Genomic DNA, 12529 nt, shown 5'->3' with positions numbered 1-12529 from the left:
AGCACCAAAAAGGAGAGAAAATCATATTCAGACACATCACAAGTTCCATCACACTTTCCAGCTCTCTGAATCACTGGTGCGGCGGAGCAGAAATCGGCACAGAGCGAGTCAGTGTGAGAGCAGATCTGTAGGGGCCCAAATGCAGATGACAGAAAATAGAAATCTCCAGCTCAGTCATGCATGAGAGAGACATTGATGTGTCACTTTGACTGACAGGCAGCGCATTGGCCCACCAAATTAAGGTACAGTATCACTGGTTCAGGGGACTCTGTTTTGGTCTATTCTCAGTCTGTTGTAGAAAAAACACTATTGTGAATTAGGGATACCTGTTGATGATTTTACACTCTCTACCGAAATGAACAGGAAGGGAATTAACTTTCCCATATTGGGCGGCATACTCAGGTGGCTGACCATGTGTTGCTTCCAGCCTGTCACAAATGGATAACAAAATATAATTCTATTATATCCTTTCCATGTCCCCTGCAAATACTTGTGGATGTTTGCACACACACACACACACACACACACACACACACACACACACACACACACCTCCATGAATGAGAAAAGAGATCAAAGCAGTCTAAAGATCATTCTGTCACAGACATACACTCATTTGCTCTGCAGTGGCACGGGGCTCCACTCCTCACAGTGGGCAGAAATAACCCTTAACACCATTGGCAGTTTACTGAGACACGTAGTGTTATGGCTAAACCTGCTCCGTGTCCAGTTCTGCACCATAGTGGATCCAACCCAATGTTCAGTACCTGCTGTCATTCTGGTACTCAACGCACAATGGCAACTATCAGTATAGCTGCAGACTGTGCAAGAGTGTATAAAGCCCTGGTCCTTGTCAGAGTGTTATACATGAGGGATGTATAACACTGAAATCAGCATAACTGGTGTCATCCATATACCATACCAACAGACTGTAACAGTAGACAGACAGAGACAGGAGGGAGTATGGTGCCAGCATCAGTAACAGAGAAAGAAGTCATTTAATTTCTCTAGCTTCAAAAAAAGTTACCAGGGGCCTCATTTATATATATATATGATTTATACTTGAACTTAGTCGTAAGATCATTTCCGACGGTGTGCTTACGTTCGATTCATAAAAGATACTTGCTTACGCAGGTTTTAAGAAGCCCATTTGTAATTTACGCACCTGTGATCTGTAAATCTCAAATGACCTTCAAATTGACGGCACCTGCCCTTCAGCAGTCCGATGGTGCGCTCCACAGCCGACCTTGTTCTGCCGTGCGCCAAATTGTAGCGCATTTCCTCTGCTGTTCCTGGACCGGCAAAGATAGTGAAAGACACGTTTTCAGTGGATAACCCCAGTCACCTAATAGGGTAACACACCTAATCGTTGTGTTACATTCTTTTGCACGTTTAATAGGCTATTATACACCTTTTTTTATATATATAACTCACAGAGAAGCCACCCGCCTCCACTCTCACCAGCTTCTAGACGCAGGCCTACTCTGCTGTGCAACAGAATGAATGAGTGGTGCGTACTCCCTGGCCACTTGGAGCATACATTGAGTAGTCGCATACGGGCATCACAGCTGATCTGAACATTCCATTAATGGAAATTCTTCTTGTTAACATATATATGTTCATCTACAGACGGTGTGCGTAAGGCAAAATGCATGCAGTCAACTGCACCTATGACCCCTGGGAAATTTAATTAGCGGACAAACTCGGCTTTCTCGCGCGTCTGTTCGTCGGCTGTAAATGGGAAACTAATGTATCTCGTGGACAATACGTGTGGAATCGCCTCGAGCATTTGTGGCAGGATGCGGCTGAATGATGGCTGTGATATACCCACGCACAAATCTAACAGAACATTTCTTGGGAGACGATAGCGATTTACAAGACATGGATCATCATGCGTAAAAAAGTAATTCCGGTCTCTGAAAACTCTCTCCCTTCTAAAAGCACGGTTTTCAATGTCTTCCAATAACGCAAGAACAGCCATGGTTACTTTTTTCTAATTTGACACACTATTTATAGAACATCCATCCTGTTTTTAATTCAAAACACCTAGAGTCTGGCGATTAATTCCTCACACCTTTAATTGATCCTTCCTAACAAATTGTTCATAAAGCTAAAGCAAAGTTCACCACATGCTTGGACGTATATGCGTCCCAATCTGCAATGCCCCTACATAACCATCAGGAAAATCACTTATGTCAAGTCTAGACTTTGCGTAGAGATAAGATCATTTCCAGGTCAAAGTAAGGTTTTCTAAATAACTACATATACGTGGTATTCTACGTAAGTCATACTTAAGATCAAAATTGATTGTAAGTCCGTTTTATAAATGGGGCACCTGATTTCTGACGACACAAGTCGTCTGTGTTCTATTACCAAGGGAAACAAAGCCTATGAAATAATATTTGTCTGGGTGCAGGATGGTAAATCACGCTAGATTGTAGGCTTCTGGACAGGGCTGATAACCCTGTGTTGAAAAGGAGAAGCTGTTTGTGTGGTGAAAAGGGAGAGCGAATTGATTTGTGTCAAAGGCTTCTCGTTTGGTTTGATTTGAACAAAGAGCAAGAACACAGGCCATGCGGAACGTAATTTTAAATCCGTTGTTTTGCCAGCCAAAGATGACAGTTGAGGTAAGGTCGATGTTGTTGGCTGGGGATACTCTGTTTTGAATAATGCACAGTGATCACATACTCTACTGCCAATGTTACCGATCTAATTTAATTCACAATGGCACCTTGAGGAACTCTACAGCTAGGAATGTGCTGTCACTGCTGAAAGGCTTTTCCCGTGGTATGTTAGTCCTGTAAATAGAAACCATACAGGAGAGTGGAGTTATGAGAAGCAGATTGTAATCTAGTATAGCATTTGTAGACAGAGTACACACATGATCCATATGTTCATGTTTGGCTTGGGATCTAGCTAGTTGACACACGGAGTACTTCAACTAACCTTTGATTCTGGGCTCAGTGCAAAGCCAAACCTAAACTCAGCCCAGTTTAGGAATCCTCACTATTGTGAATTAGGGAGACCTGTTACGATTTTACCTGCACTAATCTGAACAGAGGATGAAAGCAATATTATTATAATTTATTTAACTAGGCAAGTCGGTTAAGAACAAGTTGTTATTTACAATGACAGCTTGGGAACAATGGGTTAACTGCCTTGTTCAGGGGCAGAACAACAGATTTCTACTTTGTCACCTCAGAAGATTTGATCTAGCAACCTTTTGGTTACTAGCCCAACGCTCTAACCACTAGGCTCTCTGTCTAGCAGGTGAGCACTGTTACCTGTCCAGTCCTTTGTGATGGAGTGAAGGTTACATAGGAAGAGCAAAAGGAAGCCTATTTTAAATGATCAGTTTCATTTTCCTCGTCCTCCCTCTTCTCCTTGCTCCCCTAATAAAGACTGGCTAATTGGGTGTCTGAGAGTCGAGATAAACAAACAAAAACAATTAAGGCTGAACTGTAATTGAAAAAAGTAGCTAATGAATAATCGTTAATCATTCTGGCTGCGTCTTAAATGGCATCTTATTCCCTATACAGTTCATTATTTTGACTAGGACCCATAGGGCTCTGGTCAGAAGTAGTGCACTAAAGAGTGAATAGGTGTGCTATTTGGGATGTAAACTCTGTTCCCTCCTATCCGACCATTCTATTGTTTCTCATTCCATCAGCTTTTTGTTCCAATTAGCAATCTCTTTCTTTGGACTAACGGATGTAAAAAGAGGGGGAGCGATACAGACAAATGGAGGGATGAAGAGAATCGATGGAGAAGTGGAGAAGAGACGCGTAGAGAGCGGACGCAACAATAACGGACATTGATCTATTTGTAATGAATGGGATAAATCAGTGGGAAAGGGGAATACCTAGTCAGTTGTACAACTGAATGCATTCAACTGAAATGTGTCTTCCACATTTAACCCGATGTCTTGTGTGTGTGTGTGTGTACATGAGCATTCAGGAGTTGTTCTCAATCACAGGTGTAATAAAATTGCTAATATTTCCCTCTCATCTCTACCCAAATAATTTGGGTTGCCGGATCCTTTCGCTTTATTTATTGGCAATCCAAGATGGCATAGCAGTCTTTGTGTTTGTCTTATCCCATGACCCTACCTCAACTAGTTTCTTTGTTTTTTCGTATACATCTTAATCTCACTAATTCTCACTTTCCATCTACAAACTGAATATACTTTCCTGCAGTCTTCCTCGCCCAATGTGGTAGGGATCTGCTATTTTTATACTTTTTAATTGGAACCCCCATCAGAAGCTGGCCAGCTCACTATCTACTAGCTAGTAGTCAGCTAGCCACTGCTAGCTGTCTTCACCGTTAGCTCGGACACCAGCCAGCTTTAGCTCGGTCAAAACCTGCCAGTCTGCACAGCACGATATATCAACCCAGAGCATATCGGACTGCTTTTCTCTATCACATTGCCGGATTCCTGCCACAAGCTCTGGACTATTACACTGGATCATCACAGCTAGCTAGATGCAACCGAGTGGCTATTGCTGGCTAACGCCTCTGTCCTGAAGCAAGCACCAGTTAGCCTTGAGCTAGCCTCAAGCTAGGCCCATCTCCCGGCTAGCCGAAGAGGTATACCAGCTATTTCTTGGGCTACAATACCTCTTTTGCCAATTGGCCTGGACCCTTTATTGCCGACACGGAACCCCGCCGATCCATCACGACTGGTCTGCCGACGTAATCGTCCAATGTGGTTTCAACAGGCTTTTCCGTTGCGATGTCCCCGAAGACCCATCTGCTAGCCCTGCTCGCTAGCGTTCTGAATGCCATGTCTCCCACTCACCTAGCGTAGTAGCGACTACCGAAAGGCTCCCTGACTCACCTATTGCTGTTCATTGGACCCTATGATCACTCGGCTACACATGCCTCTCCCTAATGTCAATATGCCTTATCTACTGCTGTTTCGGTTAGTTATTGTTTTATTTCACTGTAGAACCCCCAGTCCCGCTCAACATGCCTAGATAGCTCTTTTGTCCCACCCCCCCACACATGCGGAGACCTCACCTGGCTTAGCGGATGTCTCCAGAGATGCAAGCTCTCTCATCGTCACTCAATGCCTAGGTTTACCTCCACTGTACTCACATCCTACCATACCATTGTCTGTACATTATGCCCTGAATCTATTCTACCATGCCCAGAAATGTGCTCCTTTTATTTTCTGTTCCCAACGCAGAAGACGACCAGTTCTTATAGCCTTTAGCTGTACCCTTATCCTACTCCTCCTCTGGTGATGTAGAGGTTAAGCCAGGCCCTGTAGCCCCCAGCACTACACCTATTCCCCAGGCACTCTCATTTGTTGACTAAAAGCCTTGGTTTCATGCATGTTAACATCAGAAGCCTCCACCCTAAGTTTGTTTATTCACTGCTTTAGTACACTCCGCCAACCCTGATGTCCTAGCCGTGTCTGAATCCTGGCTTAGGAAGGCCACCAAAAATTCAGAAATTTCCATCCCCAACTACAACATTTTCCGACAAGATAGAACTGCCAAAGGGGGTGGAGTTGCAATCTACTATAGAGAGCCTGCAAAGTTCATAGATATCATCCTGACCAACTTGACCTTTAAATTCACCTCTGCTGTCTTCAACCAGGATCTCAGCGATCACTGCCTCATTGTCTGCATCCGTAATGGGTCCGCAGTCAAACGACCGCCCCTCATCACTGTCAAACGCTCCCTAAAACACTTCAGTGAGCAGGCCTTTCTAATTGACCTGGCCCAGGTATCCTGGAAGGATATTGACCTCATCCCGTCAGTAGAGGATGACTGGTTGTTCTTTAAAAGTGCTTTCCTCACCATCTTAAACAAGCATGCCCCATTCAAAAAATGTAGAACTAAGAACAAGTATAGCCCTTGGTTCACTCCAGACTTGACTGCCCTTGACCAGCACAAAAACATCCTGTGGCATACTGCATTAACATCAAACAGCGCCCGCGATATGCAACTTTTCAGGGAAGTCAGGAACCAATATACACAGTCAGTTAGGAAAGCTAAGGTTAGCTTTTTCAAACATAAATTTGCTTCCTGTAGCACTAATTCCAAAGGTTTTTGGGACACTGTAAAGTCCATGGAGAATAAGAGCAGCTGCCCACTGCCCTGAGGCTAGGAAACACTGTAACCACCGAAAAATGTACGATAATCGAGAATTTCAATAAGCATTTTCTAGGTTGGCCATGCTTTCCACCTGGCTATCCCTACTCCGGCCAACAACTCTGCACCCCCCACAGCAACTTGCCCAAGCCCCCTTCCCCCACTTCTCCTTCACCCAAATCCAGATAACTGATGTTCTGAAAGAGCTGCACAATCTAGATCCCTACAAATTAGCTGGGCTAGACAATCTGGACCCTCTCTTTCTAAAATTATCAGCTGAGACCGTACTGTGCAGCCGTCTTCATTGACCTGGCCAAGGCTTCGACTCTGTCAATCACCGCATTCTTATCTGCAGACTCAATAGCCTTGGTTTCTCAAATGACTGCCTCGCCTGGTTCACCATCTACTTAGATAGCGTTCAGTGTGTCAAACGGAGGGCCTGTTGTCCGGACCTCTGGCAGTCTCTATGGGGGTGCCACAGGGTTCAATTATTGGGCTGACTCTTTTCTCTGTATTTATCAATGATGTCGCTCTTGCTGCTGGTGATTCTCTGATCCACCTCTACGCAGACGACACCATTCTGTATATATCTGGCCCTTCTTTGGACACTGTGTTAACAAACCTCCAAACGAGCTTCAATGCCATACAACACTCCTTCCGGGGCCTCCAACTGCTTGTAAATGCTAGTAAAACTAAATGCATGCTCTTCAACTGATTGCTGCCCTCACCCGCCCACCCGAATTGCATCGCTACTCTGGACGGTTCTGACTTAGAATATGTGGACAACTACAAATACATTGGTGTCTGGTTGGACTAAACTCTCCTTCCAGACTCACATTAAGCATCTCCAATCCAAAATTAAATCTAGAATCAGCTTCCTATTTCGCAACAAAGCCTCCTTCACTCATGCTTCCAAACATACCCTCGTAAAACTGACTATCCTACCGATCCTTGACTTGAGCGATGTCATTTACAAAATAGCCTCCAACGCTACTCAGCAAATTGGATGTAGTCTATCACAGTGCCATCCGTTTTGTCACCAAAGCCCCATATACTACTCACCACTGCGACCTGTATGCTCTCGTTGGCTGGCCCTCGCTACATATTTGTCACCACACCCACTGGCTCCAGGTAATCTATAAGTCTAGGTAAAGCCCCGCCTTATGTCAGCTCACTGGTCACCATAGCAACACACACCCGTAGCACCTGCTCCAGCAGGTATATTTCACTGGTTATCCCCAAAGCCAACACCTCTTTTCCACCCCAGTATCTCTATTCTCTACTTGCACATCATCAACTGCTCATCTATCACTACAGTGTTAATGCCAAATTGTAATTATTTTGCCACTATGGCCTATTTATTGCCTTACCTCCCTAATCTTTCTACATTTGCACACACTGTGCATAGATTTCTCTATTGTGTTATTGACTGTACGTTTGTCTATCCCACGTGTAACTCTGTTGTTGTTTTTGTCGCACTGCTTTGCTTTATCTTGGCCAGGTCGCAGTTGTAAATGAGAACTTGTTCTCAACTTGCCTACCTGGTTAAATAAAGGTGAAACATAAAAAATAAAACAGCATTATGAGGCTGCGTTGAGACAATGACTTATCAATGACCCAAGCCCAGCTCAGTTAATCCATACCATTGTGTCGCTGAATCATCATAATGCTTTAGCAAATGTACATTACACCAGGAGCATTGGAAGACACAATGGAAGTAATCTAATTTATGTCCCTCTAACTGCCCTGAATGCCTCTGCTGATCTTACAGTTGTATAATTCTATGCAGCAATCGTGCCTATGAACCAAATGTATGCTGTTAGCACTGTGGCGGTGTGCTCTAGTATGAAGTCCACTGTGTGCAGCTCACCCTGCACTAACATAAATAACATGAGAATATCTACTTCTGCTAAGCTTCCCAGTAAAGCAATAAAAACAAGCAAGCCTTACAGAAAAGTGCTCAAAATAGCCCATGTTAACCTACAGTTGAAGTCAGAAGTTTACATACACTTAGGTTGGAGTCATTAAAACTCGTTTTTCAACCACTCCACAAATTTCTTGTTAACTATAGTTTTGGCAAGTCGGTTAGGACATCTACTTTGTGCAGGACACAAGTAATTTTTCCAACAATTGTTTACAGACAGATTATTTCACTTATAATTCACTGTGTCGCAATTCCAGTGGGTCAGAAGTTTACATACACCAAGTTGACTGTGCCTTTAAACAGCTTGGAAAATTCCAGAAAAAAATGTCATGGCTTTAGAAGCTTCTGATAGGCTAATTGACATCATTTGAGTCAATTGCAGGTGTACCTGTGGATGAATTTCAAGGCCTACCTTCAAACTCAGTGCCTCTTTGCTTGACATCATGGGAAAATCAAAAGAAATCAGCAAAAACCTCAGAAAAAAGTGGGTCATCCTTGGGAGCAATTTCCAAACGCCTGAAGGTACCACGTTCATCTGTACAAACAATAGTACGCAAGTAGAAACACCATGGGACCACACAGCCATCATACCGCTCAGGAAGGAGACACATTCTGTCTCCTAGAGATGAACGTACTTTGGTGCGAAAAGTGCAAATCAATCCCAGAACAACAGCAAAGGACCTTGTGAAGATGCTGGAGGAAACAGGTACAAAGTATCTATATCCACAGAAAAATGAGTCCTATATCGACATAACCTGAAAGGCCGCTCAGCAAGAAAGAAGCCACTGCTCTAAAACCGCCATAAAGAGCCAGACTACGGTTTGCAACTGCACATGGGGATAAAGATCATACTTTTTGGAGAAATGTCCTCTGGTCTGATGAAACAAAAATAGAACTGTTTGGCCATAATGACCATCGTTATGTTTGGAAGATAAAGGGGGAGGCTTGCAAGCCGAAGAACACCATCCCAACCGTGAAGCACGGGGGTGGCAGCATCATGTTGTGGGGTTGCTTTGCAGCAGGAGGGACTGGTGCACTTCACAAAATAGATGGCATCATGTGGGAGGAAAATTATGTGTATATATTGAAGCAACATCTCAAGACATCAGTCAGGAAGTTAAAGCTTGGTCGCAAATTGGTCTTCCAAATTGACAATGACCCCAGGCATACTTCCAAAGTTGTGGCAAAATGGCTTAAGGACAACAAAGTCAAGGTATTGGAGTGGCCATTACAAAGCCCTGACCTTAATCCTATAGAACATTTGTGGGCAGAACTGAAAAAGCATGTGCGAGCAAGGAGGCCTACAAACCTGACTCATTTACATCAGCTCTGTCAGGAGTAATGGGCCAAAATTCACCCAACTTATTGTGGAAGCTTGTGGAAGGTTATACTAAACGTTTGACCCAAGTTAAACAATTTAAAGGCAATGTTACCAAATACTAATTGAATGTATGTAAACTTCTGACCCACTGGGAATGTGATGAAAGAAATAAAAGCTGAAATAAATCCTTCTCTCTACTATTATTCTGACATTTCACATTCTTAAAATAAAGTGGTGATCCTAACTGACCTAAGACAGGGAATTGTTACTAGTATTAAATGTCAGGAATTGTAAACTTCCGACTTCAACTGTACATGTGGCTTAAGAAACAAGGTTCATGAATTTCATCATTTGCTAGTTACAGATGACATTCATATTCTTACTATCTCTGAAATTCACTTAGACAATACCTTTGATGATACAGTGGTAGCAATACAAGGTTATAACATTTTCAGAAAATATACTAATGCCACTGGTGGAGATGTTGCTGTTTTATATTCAGAACCACATTCCTGTAGAGATCCTTTCTAATCTTATGTTAAATACTGTTGAAGTAATATGGCTACAGGTCCATCTGCCTCACCTAAAGCCCATTATTGTGGGAAGCCGCTATAGACCACCAAGTGCTAATAGTCACTATCTCGATAACGTGTGAAATGCTTGATAATGTATGTGATATAAATAGAGGGGTATATTTTCTCTCAGATTTAAATATTTACTGGCTTTCATCAAGCTGCCCACTCAAGAAAAAGCTTCAAACTGTAACCAGTGCCTGCAACCTGGTTCAGGTTATCAATCAACCTACCAGGGTAGTTACAAACAGCACAGGAATGAAAACATCAACATGTATTGGTCACATCTTTACCAACGCTGCAGAAATGTGCTTGAAAGCAGTATCCAGATGCAAAGGATGTAGTGATCACAATATAGTAGCCATATCTAGGAAAACCAAAGTTCCAAAGGCTGGGCCTTATATAGTGTATAAGCGGTCATGCAATAGGTTTTGTAGTGATTCCTATGTTGTTGATGTACATAATATTTGTTGGTCCGTGGTGTGTAATGAGTAGCAAACAGATGTTGCATTTGACACATTTATGAAATTGCTTATCCCAGTTACTAAAAGCACGCACCCATTAAGAAAATGACTGTAAAACTTAAATCCCAGTGGATTGATGAGGAATTGAGCAATTGTATGGTTGAGAAGAATGAGGCGAAAGGAATGGCAAATAAGTCTGGCTGCACAACCAATTGGAAAACGTACTGCAAATTGAGAAATCATGTGTCTAAACTGAATAAAACTATGAAGAAACTACACTATGATACAAAAAAATGACATAAAGAATGATAGTAAAACACTTTAGAGTACCTTAAATGGAATTTTTGGAAAAAAGGCAAACTCAGGTCCATCATTCACTGAATCAGATGGCTCATTCATCACAAAACCGACTGATATTGCCAACTACTTTAATTATTTTTTAATTGGCAAGATTAGCAAACTTAGGCATGACATGCCAGCAACAAACACTGACACTACACATCCAAGTATATCTGACCAAATTTTGAAAGACAAGAATTGTAATTTTGAATTCCATAAAGTGAGTGAGGAAGAGGTGAATTTAAAAAAAATCTATCAACAATGACAAGCCACCGGAGTCTGACAACCTGGATGGAAAATTACTGAGGATAATAGCAGACGATATTGCCACTCCCATTTACCATATCTTCAATTTAAGCCGACTAGAAAGTGTGCCCTCAGGCCTGGAGGGAGGCAAAAGATATTCCGCTACCTACGGTGAGAGAAAAAAATATTTGATCCCCTGCTGATTTTGTACATTTGTCCACTGACAAAGAAATGATCAGTCTATAATTTTAATGGTAGGTTTATTTGAACAGTGAGAGACAGAATAACAAAAAAATCCAGTCAACGCATGTCAAAAATGTTATAAATAGATTTGCATTTTAATGAGGGAAATAAGTATTTGACCCCCTCAATCAGAAAGATTTCTGGCTCCCAGGTATTTTTTATACAGGTAACGAGCTGAGAATAGGAGCACACTCTTAAAGGGAGTGCTCCTAACCACAGCTTGTTACCTGTAAAAAAGACATCTGTCCACAGAAGCAATCAATCAATCAGATTCCAAACTCTCCACCATGGCCAAGACCAAAGAGCTTTCGAAGGATGTAAGGGACAAGATTATAGACCTACACAAGGCTGGAAATGGGCTACAATACCATCGCCAAGCAGCTTGGTGAGAAGGTGACAACAGTTGGTGCGATTATTCGCAAATGGAAGAAACACAAAAGAACTGTCAATCTCCCTCGGCCTGGGGCTCCATGCAAGATCACACCTCGTCGAGTTGCAATGATCATGAGAACGGTGAGGAATCAGCCCAGAACTACACGGGAGGATCTTGTCAATGATCTCAAGGCAGCTGGGACCATAGTCACCAAGAAAACAATTGGTAACACACTACGCCGTGAAGGACTGAAATCCTGCAGCGCCCGCAAGGTCCCCCTGCTCAAGAAAGCACATATACATGCCCTTCTGAAGTTTGCCAATGAACATCTGAATGATTCAGAGGACAACTGGGTGAAAGTGTTGTGGTGAGATGAGACCAAAATGGAGCTCTTTGGCATCAACTCAACTTGCCGTGTTTGGAGGAGGAGGAGGAATGCTCCCTATGACCCCCAAGAACATCATCCCCACCGTCAAACATGGAGGTGGAAACATTATGCTTTGGGGGTGTTTTTCTGCTAAGGGGACAGGACAACTTCACTGCATCAAAGGGACAATGGACGGGGCCATGTACCGTCAAATCTTGGGTGAGAACCTCCTCCCCTCAGCCAGGGCATTGAAAATGGGTCGTGGATGGGTATTCCAGCATGACAATGATCCAAAACACACGGCCAAGGCAACAAAGGAGTAGCTCAAGAAGAAGCACATTAAGGTCCTGGAGTGGCCTAGCCAGTCTCCAGACCTTAATCCCATAGAAAATCTGTGGAGGGAGCTGAAGGTTCGAGTTGCCAAACGTCAGCCTCGAAACCTTAATGACTTGGAGAAGATCTGCAAAGAGGAGTGAGACAAAATCCCTCTTGAGATGTGTGCAAACCTGGTGGCCAACTACAAGAAACGTCTGACCTCTGATTGCCAACAAGGGTTTTGCCACCAAGTACTAAGTCATG

The sequence above is a fragment of the Salmo trutta genome, chromosome 14 (genome assembly GCF_901001165.1).
Source record: "Salmo trutta chromosome 14, fSalTru1.1, whole genome shotgun sequence".
Lineage (NCBI taxonomy): Eukaryota > Metazoa > Chordata > Actinopteri > Salmoniformes > Salmonidae > Salmo > Salmo trutta.
This window is presented reverse-complemented; position numbering follows the sequence as displayed.